Raw genomic sequence first — 14,500 nt, 5'->3', positions numbered from 1 at the left:
CTAGGGATTCTTGATTGAATGTTGATTGCGCTAGAAGTTGCGAAATAGTTTGGATTTCCCCAAGGAATGGCCTCATTTCTGTTACCTCTCTGCAAGGCCACATTGCCTGAATCATCAGAGACACACGTGGAGAGTCTTGTCTCTACAAGTCCACATAAATCTCCATATATAGATAAGCGTATATATGTAGGTACACAAATGGCTACCTGGATTTAGAGAAGTTATGGGAAACTTTCTCTGGCATCGCATTATAATTAATAAAACAACCTCCATCCTTATCTATTCTGTAGTTACATTTCCCTTTCTTGCAGCACCTCTAAAAAGGCTGGGAGAAATTTCCTGCAAGTCTCCTTTCATTATGCTTGACAATGATGAACAGGAGGACATTAAAAGGAAGATGCTTGAATATGGTTTATATACTCAAGAGAGATGCCCTATATGGAGGTGGGTATTTGAGGATAAAATGGCATTTAAAAGTGTGTAGTGGGGTAGGGAGAGCCAGAGGTTATGGCTCAGCAGTAGAGCGTTTGCCTCACACGTGCGAGGCCCAGCAACATAAAAAATAAATAAATTTAAAAATTTTCAAAAAGTGCGTAGTGGGGGCTGGGACTGAGGAAGGGGGGAAGTGTGTAATACTTTAAAGTTCTTACATACCTTTAAAGTACTTTAAAGGTATGTAATCAATGTCCATGTTTTCCCCAGGGCATTTCAAAATTCTCACATTGTAATTTGGATTATTAAAAACAACATTTTATTATGTTACTTTATTTGTAATTTCTTTCTGTATTTACTTGCTAACATTTAATGTTGTATTGTCTACTCTTTTCTTCAAACTGACCAAAAGCCTCACAATTCAGATTACTAAGGCAGTATTAACTCACATCAGAGTTTTTTCATACATCTTATAAGTAGAGAAAATAGCTATTTTTGTAACTTCTAGTCTTCATTCTCTGACTTACAAGTTAACTCTCAGCTTGCCGCAACCCTGGGAAGAAAACCCCTTCACTTTTTACTACACAGTGTGAGGATATTTCCCGTATTTGAACAATATAATCAAAAGTCATAATTTTCTCTGTGTACTCCAAATTGTTCTTGCCTATGTTTCCCCCCCTCCCTAGACCATACAATCAAGGTTTTTTTTTTTAATTGCAAATTGTTAATTAGACCTTCTAACAGGCCACTAATTTTTCTCTATTCTAATTGGATATGCTTGTGTGCCCCCTCAGTTCACTGCTTACCAGCTTAACATGCCCCTGTAGGCCACCTGAGGCAAATGGATGAATTCTCATCTGCTCTCCCTTTCCACTTTTATTCCTGTGTTCCCTTTTCCCACCTTTATGCAATCTTGTTAGACTTTATGTGTCCTTGTGAGTGGCCTTAAGTCCTTTCTGAAACAGTGCTGGCAATTTTTAAAAGCATTCTAGTATGCTGTGTATTATTTCTATAGTCTTAAGCTTCAACTGAAGATCTCTGTTAAGGACGCATGTAGGTTAAGGATAAGAATAACCCAGAGGGTTTTTTGTTTGTTTGTTTGCTTGCTTTTTAATAAGGATCTACCATTCTATTATGTTTTATTGCATTTCTTTGCCTCACTGATATGAAAATATGGATGGCCCTAAAATATAATGGCCCTAAAATAATGGGCAGTCCTAGGTCTTCTACTTACACATCACATCCCTGACTTATTTACAAGCACCTGTCTTGCATTACTGTTACCACCCCATGCCAAACTGACCTTGGTGATTTCTCCTTGAGCTTCACCAATTTCCTGTGAAATCCAATCCTTCCCCTTCCGTGTTGTCACCCACAGGCCTTCATCCAGCAGCTGTTTCTACTTTTTGAAGTGTGCCTTCCCACAATCTGCACTTTCCTGTCCTCTACCCTTATGTAGTCATTTCACCAATTTGTGTTCCCCCAACACTAAAGATCACATCTCTGCTATACTCTGTCCTATCACATCTATAGGAATGATAATAATAGCAATGAATCACATTTATTAAGCACTGATCATGCATTAGGAACTGCTTCACCTACTTCAAAGGGGTTAATGCATTTAATCTTCAGGAGAACCCTGCAAAGTGGTTATTATTGTTGCTGTTCCCATTTTACAGTGGGAGAAACCCAGGTTTACTCTATTTGCACAAAGTCACACAGTCGATAAGTGACTGACCCAGGACTTGAACACAGACCATCTCTCAAGCACACTCTTGACCACTCTGCTGCACTATGGCACACTGTGATGGTATATTGTATGCTGCCTTTTTTGAGCCCGATGACACATATCATTTTCTGACTTCATCTTAGAAATGCTGTGATGGTTCCCTGTTACCCACTATATCTTATCTAAGAGTTTTCAGTTAGCTTTTAAAGACTGTGATACATTACTTCTCCCCTGACTATATTCTTATACTTCACTTCTTTCTACTATCACTCTCAGTGCATACATGGTCATTCCACGTCAGCCAAACTCACTGTACTTCTTCTTAGATGGTTTTCTGGTTTTATTTTTCACTCTGTTCTTTTACACGCTGTAAATCTTTAAATTATTATTTTTTAAATTTTCTTTGTTAGTAGTTGACTCCATTAAACAATTTAAGTTTCATAGTCAAAAACCGAAAACAAATACAACAGGTTCAAGTAATATCTCTGCTGCTTTTGCTGTGTGACTTTGAACAAGCTACTTTTCAGATCTAAAAAACTGTGTATTCATCTATGAGAACATTGTTTCTTACTCATGGAAGTAATATTTTAAAGAGATATATCATTTGACAAATCTGAAATCCTTTTTAAAGAATGAGTGAGTGAACACCAGCTCACTGAATTGAGTTCACTTTACTACCAAGAGAGAGTTCACTTGAGATTAGGAAGTTCAAATTCTATGAATCATAAATCAATTTAGAAAACCAAACAAGTTATGACATTTTTCTCTCCCTCCACTATCTCTTTTGCAAGATAGCTTAGAATGTTATTGCAAGATTAAGTAATTTGTGTATTTAAGTCTTGTATAGTGCCTGAAACACTCTAAATACTCAATATTGGCTATATGTTAATAATAAAAGCTCATTTTTGATCACTTTTTGTCCTTCCTTGCCATCCTTCAGCTTTCATGCATGTATCTATATTTATTTATCCTTAAAGACTTGAACAATTGTTATGATTACTGCTTTAGGACACAGACTTCCTTACTCTCAATAATGATATGGGAAAAGACTAAGTAATGGATAAATATAATACCATTTCATACCTTTGTTGTCACTTCTGCCAGCAGGTATCACCATTAGTATTATAACAACTTTGTAACTGGTATTTCTGCTTTTACCTTTACCCCTCTCTGCTTCCCTGCCCTTTACCCACCCACCCCCACCATGATTGTCTTTTAGAGTAAAAGAAGTGAAATAAATATCACTGTCTAATGGCATCCCACCTCATTCAGAGCAAAACCTAAAGCCCTTCCTATGACATTAGTCCTTGCATAATCTGGCCCCCCTTACCTCTGACCTCATCTCTTGTTACTCTTTCCCTTGTTTATTCTGTTCCAGTCTCACCAGCCTATTCTCTGTTTTTCAGACATATAAGCATGCTCTACCTGAGACCATTGGCACTGTTACCTACACCTGAAACTTTCTTCCCTTAAGTTAACTGAACATGTTCATTCATTTTCTTCCAGGTCTTTACTCAAATGTCATGCCATTTTGTCCACAACACTTAGAAATAATCCCTGGTGCATAGAATGTGCTCAATAAACATGTGTTAGATAAGTGAATGAGAAAATTGTGAACCAAGTATAAAATTATAAAGGCTTTTTATTGTAAGATGACATTGTTCTTATTTTGTGTACTGCTTAAATTTTTTTAAATTATTGGGATGTTTCTTCATAAATTTGGGCTTCTGTTCAGTCAATTGCCCATACACAGTTACTGAGTGCCTTCCATATGCTAAACATTGTGTTAATCATAGTGATATATGATTTAAACATTATATCCTGCCTTTACAGAGACAATAGATTATTTGTAGCATTTCTGCTGCCTCCGAGAGAGTCTAAGGTCCTTGTTGCTGGGATGATTTATTCATTTGTTGTATAGTGGTTAGTACAGTGCTTTTCAGTGGTAAGGATTCCATAAATACTGTTGACAGGCTAATTGCCTTATTTTCTCTGAACCTGTTTATTATCTAAAACAGCTTTAACCTATAATGAAACACACCTTTCTATCCTACAAAAGTGAAACTATATGTAAATATCTACCAAACAACTCAATCTTAAATGTAAAGAATATTTTCCATATGAGTCCCATAAATAGTTGAGTTTCCCCCAGGACCAGAGTGTTAAGAGATAGAAGTCCTACCCGTGTTTTAGCTATACCCATTAGCTCTCCTTATCAAATAGCCTCTTGATGCACAAAATTGTTATTATTTTGGTTATTATTTGAACCAGGATCTTAACTATATTGCCCAGGCTGGCCTTGAACTTGTAATCTTCCTGTCTCAGTCTCCCAAGTAACTGAGACTACAGTGGTGTGGCATTGCACCCAGCATAAATGCATCCTAATTTCAATTTCTGATTTCTTAATTTCTGTAAATTTATTGTTTATACACATTTATATGTCTTTAATGTGGAAATTTGATAACCTTATAATTCTGACATCAACAGAAAATCTATTACATGTGTTTTTATCATTCAACAAGCTTTGACTCACTGTGAAGAATGTACAGGTTCTGGTTACATATTCCGACAAATTCTCGATTCCTAGCTCCCTCAACCCTTTTTTGTCATCACAAATTTACCAATTTTAGAAAGCTTTTCTGCTATTTTCCCTTCTCCTAAGATTTTTTAATTCTTTAGGAGGTTCTCCTCATGACCACTTTGTTGTGAATCTGGTGGGTCTCTTCCTCTGATCTCTATCATGATTCATCCCCCACCACTACCATTTCTCCTAGACCCTCTATTTAGCCAATCTGAGTCCAAACTATATATATCCTAAAAGAACATATCTTGAAAGAAAGAACAAAAACATGCGTGTGTGTGTTTCTGTGTGTGTGTGTATGTGTGTGTTTGTGTGTTACTGGGGATTGAACCCAGAGCCTTATGCATGTGAGGCAAGTACTCTAACAACTAAGCTATATCCCTAGCCCCCAAAATATAAATACTCTGTTGAACTTCCTGCTCTGAGCCAGAGAAAGAATCTAACAGGTTACTAGTGCAAAGAGTACTACAAATGACTCAGTGTGCTAACGACAATAAAAGGTCTACAATAATAAAATCTCCACCCATTTATGTGTAACTGATATTTTTATGTGTAAAGGACATATGACTGTCTTAATGACAGGGAACAATGAATGACTGTACCTAAAGTTATATTTGATTACCTTAGATTGCTTTAAAAACTCATGCATTAAAAAAAATTGAAATCCTTAAGTTAAATCTGGTAGTTTCCGAAGAGGTTGTTTATTTTGCCATCATTTAGCAAGTACTGCAACAGCCACAAGTTGGGTGAAATAGTGATCAAATAACAATGATTTTACTTAATTGGAAATTAACTGACTTACTGATTTACTCCAGACAGAAGTGATTTCTACCCCTCTCAATCCTACTCATCATTGTCTATACCTCTCACTTGGTACATATTATCGTATGTGATGATCAATTTCTTTGTATGTTCTTTATAACTTACACAAAGATTCAGTAAATGCTTGTTGAATACTAAGTGCTGAGAGTATGACATCAAAGCAGCACACACTGGTAATCCTAGCTACCTAGGAGGCTGAGGCAGGGAGATGGCAAGTTCAAAACCAGTCTCAACAACTTAGTGAGCACCTGTATCAAAATAAAAAATAAAAAGGTCTGGGAATGGCTCAGTGGTAAAGCACCCTTGGGTACCAAAAATAAAAATTAAAAATTAAGACTGCTTTCTGAAGTTAGACTGGTAGACTGCTGAATTATCTTCAGAGTCCTTTAAAACTTCTATTGCCACCCACCATCTCTTCTACCAACCTCTATTACCATCTTTAAAGTTCCATTAGAGAATTGTCCCTCTCAGTAACTTTCCTCTATGAGAATACTGTAATAACACAAAAATTTTTAGATGAATGACAGAATTAAGGGGAGAGAAGACAAAGGAAAGAGGAGAATGAAGTGGTAGCTTAGGAAGATCTGAATTCTAGCTTCATTACTTATCAGCTGAAGGGTTTGGATAAGTTATATGGCCTCTGGCAAATCCTGATTTCTGAATTTTTAAAATAGGAACAATTATAGTATATACCTAGGGTGTTTCTAAGAAGTAAACAAGGTAAGAAGGAAAATATTTGGCATAAAGCACATTATTACCCAGATGTCCCGATAGAGATGGCCAGTGGAAAACTAAGACATATGTAAGAATTAGAGACTTGAAATTAAGTGTAATGACTAGAAAAAGCTAGTGAGAGATGCTGAAAGTAAATAATAATATGGAAATAATTATAAGTGGATATTTCAAATAAAGTCACAAAATGAACACAAAAATCAACTTGGATAAATTCAAATTTAAAGACAATGGCAAACCAAGTTGCTATTTATTGCAAGTATTATAATAAATTTATATTTCTTGGGCTGGGGATGTGGCTCAAGTGGTAGTGCGCTCGCCTGGCATGCGTGCAGCCCGGGTTCAATCCTCAGCACCACATACAAAACAAAGATGTTGTGTCCGCCGAAAACTAAAAATAAATATNCTCTCTCTCTCTCTCTCTCTCTCTCTCTCTCTCTCTCTCTCTCTCTCCCTCTCCCTCTCCCTCTCTCACTCTCTCATTAAAAAAAATTATATTTCTGATATGTAAAGGGTTCATATAAATGGATAAGAAATAATTTAAAGACTTAAATAGAACTGGGGAAAAGACAAAAATAGGAAATTCACATGAAAAAGGAAAAAAGTATACTGGCAAACAAAGAGGGGTATACTGAAATATTCAAGGTAACTACAAAGAAATTTTTACTACAAATTAAAGTAGTAAAGGCATTTTGAAGATGACGCTATTAAGTGTTCACAGGAGTGGAGTAAGATAAGTATGTTTGGAAAATTACTAAAATGAATTTTTTAAAATATGGCCATATACACTTAAACTATGTTTGACTCACTAATAAAATTTTAGACAAATTATCTTAAAGAAATAATTCTAAGTAAAGAATTTTTTAAATTGGGCACATAATTTTATTTGCTGCTTAATTTTAAACCATGAAAAGTGAGAAATACTCTAAGCACTTAACCACATATGTGTGACTGAATAAATTATGATTCTTTACCTTAAATTAAATAGTAATATAAAATTTGCTTATGAGTTTGTAATAACATCATAAAATGTCTATGTTAATATGCAAGGAACAGAGAGGGTGAAAGTTGTGACAATATGATATTATTTTTTGGAAAGCAAATTGGCTGCTATAATAATAGCAAAAAATAAATCAAAATATTGAGAGCTTATCTTTTAGTTGTAGAAGTTAGGTGAGTTTTTTTTACTTTAATTATTTTTTTTTGTATTTTACAGATTTCCTATATTAAATGTGTATTACTTTTATAATGAAAAAATAAAATAATGAAGATTATTTTATAATGAAGATTAGGACCTACTTTTTCTTTTATTAGATGCAGAGACTCTGGTTTAATTCCTAGGACCTTGATCCATTTTGAGTTGAGATTTGTGCATGGTGAGAGATAGGGGTTTAATTTCATTTTGTTGCATATGAATTTCCAGGATTTTTTGGTTGTTTGTTTTATTTTTATTAAGCTGAGGATAAGACAGAAGGTCCAGGATCCTGGTTACTGTTTTCTGTCTCTCATTGAGATTTGCTGTTTATTAAGGAGAAAACAGCCACATTAGTGAAAGCTAAAATTTACTGGCTAAAATGAACAACATTGGGAATCCCCAGGATTCTGCATTTCTTTAAAAATTCTCAGATTTCTGAAAATGTCTTTCAGTATTTTTTCTAAGAAAAAAGAATATAAGATAGAAAGAAAAAGTAACATGGAAATGATCTTGAGGTGTCTGTTCATGACCTTGGCCCATTTGTTGACTGGGTTATTTGTTTTTTCTGTGTTTAGCTTTTTGAGTTCTTTATATACCCTAGAGATTAGTGCTCTATCTGATGTGTGAGGAGTAAAAATTTGCTCCCAGAATGTAGGCTCTCTGTTCACCTGATAGATTATTTCTTTTGGTGAGAGAAAACTTTTTAGTTTGATTCCATCCCATTTATTTATTCTTGGTTTTAATTCTTGCGCTATAGGAATCTTATTAAGGAAGTTGGGGCCTAATCCCACATAATGAAGATTAGGGCCCACTTTTTCTTTTATTAGATGCAGAGACTCTGGTTTAATTCCTAGGTCCTTGATCCATTTTGAGTTGAGATTTGTGCATGGTGAGAGATAGGGTTTAATTTCGTTTTGTTGCATATGAATTTCCAGTTTTCCCAGCACCATTTGTTGAAGATGCTATCTTTTCTTTGGCACCTTTTTCTAATATAATTGTAATTTTGTGGGTTAGTCTCTGTGTCCTCTATTCTGTACCATTGTTCTACCAGCCTGTTTTAGTGCCAATACCATGCTGTTTTTGTTACTATTGCTCTGTAGTATACAATCAATCAACAAATATATTAAAAAATGCTCATCATCTCTAGCAATCAGAGAAATGCAAATCAAAACTACTCTAATATATTATCTCACTCCAGTCAGATGGCAGCTATTATGAAGACAAACAACAACAAGCGTTGGCAAGGATGTGGGAGACCAACCTTGCACGTGACTGAGTCACGCTCCCCAGCTGGGTGCTGAGGCGCTCAGTCACAGAAATGTGGCAGAGCTTTCCCCACCCTTCTTGGGTTCCAGGGTCGGTTTCACATGCATGGGTGTGTCTTGCTACAGCCCCATGGGTGAAGCTATGCTCACCTATTCCTTTGTAATATAACCCCTTGCCCTGTTTAGGATAGAATCTTCCATGGAAGTGTCTTGTGTTTGTGTGCCCTTCTCTTACTGTGCCCTTGGGTGTGGCCTACCCAGGTGTCAGTTAACCTGCTGACAGTGGATATCATAACAATAGACTCAGCCCCCTGAAACCTGACCCCTTGCCTCATTTGAATAGCTTCTCTTCAATAAAAGGGGTCAGCGCGTGCTCTTGCTCTCCTCCTTCAGACACTTAAGGTCAGAGGAACTGTCATGGCGATCCCAAACAAAAAGGTATTTGTGTCTCTTGTGTGATGATTATTTTGCACAGCCCAGTTAACCCGATTTTCCTGGAGTGACCCCTGAGCCTTTTAGTCGCGAAAACAGAAACCAGGCATGAGAATGTGGGGAAAAAGGCACACTCATACATTGTTGGTGGGACTGTAAATTGGTGCAGCCAATTTGGAAAGCAGTATGGAGATTCCTTGGAAATCTGGGAATGGAACCACCATGTGACCCAGCTATTCCCCTTCTCAGACTATACCCAAAGGACTTTAAAACAGCATACTACAGGGACACAGCCACATATAGGTTTATAGCAGCACAATTTACAATAGCTAAACTGTGGAGTCAACCTAGATGTCCTTCAGTGGATGAATGGTTAAAAATAATGTGGCATATATATGCAATGGAATTTTACTCAGCATTAAAAAAGAAGAAAATCATGGCATTTGTGGGTAAATAGATGGCGTTGGAGAAGATAATGCTAAGTGAAGTTAGCCAGTCCCCCAAAACAAATGTCAAATGTTTTCTCTGACATAAGGAGGTTGACTCATAGTGGAGTAGGGAGGGAGAGCATGGGAGGATTAGATTCATTCTAGATAGGGAAGGGGGGTGGGAGGGAAAGGGAGGGGGCAGGGGATAAGCAAGGATGGTGTAATGTGGTGGACATCATTATACAAAGTACATGTATGAAGACTTGAATTGTGTGTCAACATACTTTATATACAGAGATATGAAAAATTGTGCTCTGTATGTGTAATAAGAATTGTAATGCATTCCATTGCTGTCGTGTATTTAAAAAAATAATAATAAAATCAATAAAAGATCTTTTTAAAAACCACCAAAAAAATTCCCATCACAGTGTAAAGAGTGCTAACAGGTTGCTTTGTCCAGTTACAAAACATTAAAAGACAAAAATATCAACTAATAAAAAAAAATGAAAGAAAGGAAAAAATGATCTTGAAGTGACAAGAAAATTTATGGTAGACTGAAATAACTGGATTCCAGCTTTGATTTGGCCATCAACTTCCTATGTAACCTGGATACATTTTTTTCTTAATTGCTGTTTTCATATCAGCCTGAAAGAGTTATTGAGAAGTCAATGGCCTGGAGGCCCTTTTTGTAACTAACCCTCATAAACTTCTATTTGAGTAACATAATAAAGAGGAAAAAAACCAACTGAGGACTTAATTGTCATACCCCTGAAGAGTTCTGGACTTTAGCTGGAGGGATTATTTCTTTGATTCTTTTTTTCTTTACTTCAAATTATTATTTAGCACTATGTAGCAAACACTTTGCTAGATGCTGAAAATGTGAAGATGACAGGTACAAAGTCCCTCAAGCTATATGTGTGTGTTTAAGTGTAAAAATTGTTAGGTTAAAAATATAAAGATATAGGGGGATTGTTTTTTTTTTCTGTCTTTACAAACAAAACTGAAATGACACATCTAAATGATCACTATCCCATTTAAAGTAAATATCCAAGGAAGTCATGTGCCGATTTTGGTGATGGCTGCCAAGAAATAGTTTGAACTCTCTTGTTTTTTTGGATTCAGCTTCAGAATCTACAAGACTATGCTTTGAATGTTCTCAATAATAACAATTTTTGCCTTGTACTAACGTTTTAGAAATAAGAAATAACACACTATTACATTGAGAACAGGGACTTTAGTATCAAACTGATGTAGTTTAAGTTCTGATTTCTGCTTTTTAATTTTTTGTTTTTAAGATGGAGTCACTAATGTTGCCAAGCTGGTCTCCAGGAAGATTTATTAATTCTCACTGCAACTGAAATTTCTCTTTTGGAAAATGACATGCTGAATGTGAAGCAGTTAGCTTAGTACCTAGATGTCTAAATTCTGAGTGTTTGTATTGTTGTTACTGTTATTGTTGATAGACTAATGAATTATTTATTTAACAGGAGTTTTAATTAAAAACGAAAAGTGGCTATAAACATTGGACTAATTTTTTATGTGCTTAATAATAAATTTTTTTCTGAAGATTATTACTAAAGGTAAATTTCTTTGGTGTTCAATAAGTATATGGATGGTATGTTTAATTATTTTCTTAATTTATAGCCAAAACTTTCACCCTTAGTACATCAGCAATGAGGAATTCCTGACATAAAAATAGCAACATTACCTTAAAGGGTTTTTTACTTGGCAGCGTTCATTAAAAAACATCATGTCCTGTTTAGTTTCCTAAATTGCTTTATGATTCATAGACTTTGAACTTCCTAATCTCAAATGAACTCTCTCTTGGGAGCAAGGTGAACTCAGTTCAGTGAACTGGTGTTCACTCACTCATTCTTTAAAAAAGGTTTCAGATTTGTCAAATGACATATCTCTTTGAAATATACTTCCTATAAGTAAGAAACAATGTTCTTTCTCATAGATGAACACAGTTGTTTAAATCTGATTTTACAATTGTAACTTAAGAAATATTTTATTTTAAATTTCTATTGGGAATTAATTTATTTATTTGACAATATTAATTGAGTACCTACTAGATGTTATGTGCTATTCTGTGAACAAAGTGTATATCCATGAGTAAAACAAAAATCTCTGCTCAGGCAGAACTTATATTTAGAGGTGGGTATAGGTAGATGAACAGAAGTATATAAAGGTAGTTTAGTTATATTAAAAGATGGAAAGTACTATGGGGAAATTAAAACAGGGGAAGGAGACTGGGAAAGTTAGGCAGGCAAAGATTACAATTTTAAGTAGTATGGTCAGGGGGAAACCTCATCAAAAGAAGTGACAATGAGCCAAAACAGGAAAAAAAGTTTTAAATAGTGCAGCTAAGGTCTTGGAAATCCTTGAACATTAATGCTTTTGAAGTTATTTCTTTAACATGGTTTCTACTATAGGATAATTCTTATGCTACAGTATTTCTCTCTGGATTAATAGATGTTTGGGTTTATAAGACAGTGTAAAGGTCAACATATGCAGTTCCTTCCTTACACTGAGTCTCTGAAGTGCCAAAGTTGATCAAAGCCAGACAGTCTGTTAGAAAGACAGAAATTAACAACATAGGTTTTCTGGCATGGTACTTGCTGTTTTTCTATCATACCGAGAGGAGATTTCAGATTAGATCACATGGGATACATGTTGGAGGGACAGGGCAATCCTGTTCTCTAGCTAGTTTTTGTTTGTTGTTTTTTTATTTCACATCAAGTTTCTCTCATCTTGATTTTTGGTTTTGCCCTTGACCAGCTAGACCAGCCCAATTTTGTTACCACTCCTCGTGATCCAGTAGAACTGTAGATGCTAAAATGCAATCTACTTACTATATTAGTGTCTGCAGATCATGTATTTAGGATTCCAAGGTCAATCAACTGAGGCCTGAGGTTTATTTTGACATGCAACAATGGAAACATAGGAAATATTGTTTATTACAAGTTGCATTTTTGTTGTAATTGATAATAAAGTTCTCTACAAATATCTACAATAATGTTAACACATACAAAATGAGGGACTGGGCTGGGGATGTGGCTTATGCGGTAGTGTGCTCGCCTGACGTGCATGCGGCCCGGGTTCTATCCTCAGCACCATACACAAACAAAGATGTTGTGTCTGCCAAAAACTAAAAAAAAATAAATATTAAAAAAATTCTCTCTGTCTCTTAAAAAAAAAAAAAAAGAAAATGAGGGACTGATACTAATCAGAGTAACATGAAAATTCTGCAAAATTTATGGTATGACTTTAAGACACAAAAGAATACTTTTTTTTCTTTTTTCTTGTATTTCTTCTTTTTTTGTGTGTGTGAGAACCAGATGAATTCTGATTCTTATCTTTTAGTTGACTTTCTTTGTATTTGTCCTTCCTAGTGAGGTATTCCGTAATTCTGACAAGTATTTAACTGTGTTATCTCTATTTGACAGTAAGCCATGACCTTGGAGGCAGTGTTCCTACTTATTGCCAAGTTGCACTTTAGTGTCCGTATCTAGAAACTAACTTTAGCAAAAATTAATATTCTGCTATGGTTTTTAGCTTTGTTTTCTTTATTTTTCTTGATCATTATGTATCATAATCAAATAGTGACCACTTATTACCAGTTCATCGAATGGCAAAAGCGAAACTTTCTACTGTCCCATAGTCAGGTTTTCCTCACTCTCCATCATCTTTGTTACCATTTTAAGATAATAAATTATAAAAACTGTACTGCAGAAATTGCCACCTAAGTGATATAATGTATTTCACATTGAGTACTGACTACACAAAACTTTTGATTCTGCCCCTAGATTGGATTCTCTTTTAGCCTGCACTATAATGAGTACACAGCAGCAATACTTACTCAGTTCAGAAACTCAGTCATCCCTTCTCCCTTACTCTGCATGTCCAGTTTGAATCTATTTTTTCTCAACAAGGACAGTGACCATGTCTAGACTATGATAACAGCCATCCTCTCTTACTTGGGCTACTTTGTTTCATAACTAGTTTCTCCTCAAAGTAATTTGTAAAAATGCACATAATACCATATGATGTTCCTTGGTAAGACTTACAGCTTCCTATTGCTCTCAGGTTTGATACCATTGATCCTCCATGATGTGGCCCCTCTGAATTGCCCAATACATCCATATGTGTGCATACACCCAAGCATAAACCCTACACCTGAATAACATAGATTCATTCTTCAGGCTTGGTTTAAAGTCACTTCTCAGGGAAATATTCCCTATGCTTCCTGATTACACTTGCTCCCCTTGATAGTAACTCACAAAGTATCTTAGACTGTCCCCTCTTATTGTATATCACAATTACAACTTCTGCTCATTATAAAATGTGTCCTCCCTATTGAGTTAAGAGCTTTGTAAGGGCATACCATCTCTGTTTTATTCATTTCTGTTTCCTAGCACCTGCAGCATAACAAGTACAATAGTTGAATACAGAGTAAGTATTTACTGAATTGAGGAATGACTGAATGACTGAAAGGTCTTCCCTTTCCTCCTACTCTATTTTCGTGGGCACTCTTTTTCAATTCTCATTCCACATTTTAGAATAATATTGCAGGGTCTTAGCTGGCAAACAAAACACTGTTTTAATTTGACATTCTCAGAAAGATTCCTATCTTTTGAGATCATAAAGAAAATATTATATTCATATTTTTTAAAACTGCTTGGAGCAGGTTTGAGTTCTTGGATCTATGAAGATTTGATTTTTATCTTTATGTATATGTTGTAACTTAAAAAACCAGGAAATGGAGTTTCACAAAGGAATTTTTTGATTTATGATGTTTTTCATAGAAAAATGTAAAAGATACAAATTAATCATGTTTATACACAGAGCAAATCATCTTTAGTTAAGAGAAAGATAAACAAT

General features: G+C 35.3%; 1 protein-coding gene across 1 annotated transcript in view; it reads right to left on the bottom strand.

The window, feature by feature from the left end:
- Positions 1-14,500, bottom strand: part of Abcb1 (ATP binding cassette subfamily B member 1) — a 178,647-nt gene that overhangs the window by 80,619 nt on the left and 83,528 nt on the right. The window lies entirely within an intron of this gene.

The sequence above is a fragment of the Marmota marmota genome, unplaced genomic scaffold (assembly GCF_001458135.2).
Source record: "Marmota marmota marmota unplaced genomic scaffold, marMar, whole genome shotgun sequence".
NCBI lineage: Eukaryota > Metazoa > Chordata > Mammalia > Rodentia > Sciuridae > Marmota > Marmota marmota.
This window is presented reverse-complemented; position numbering and strand designations above follow the sequence as displayed.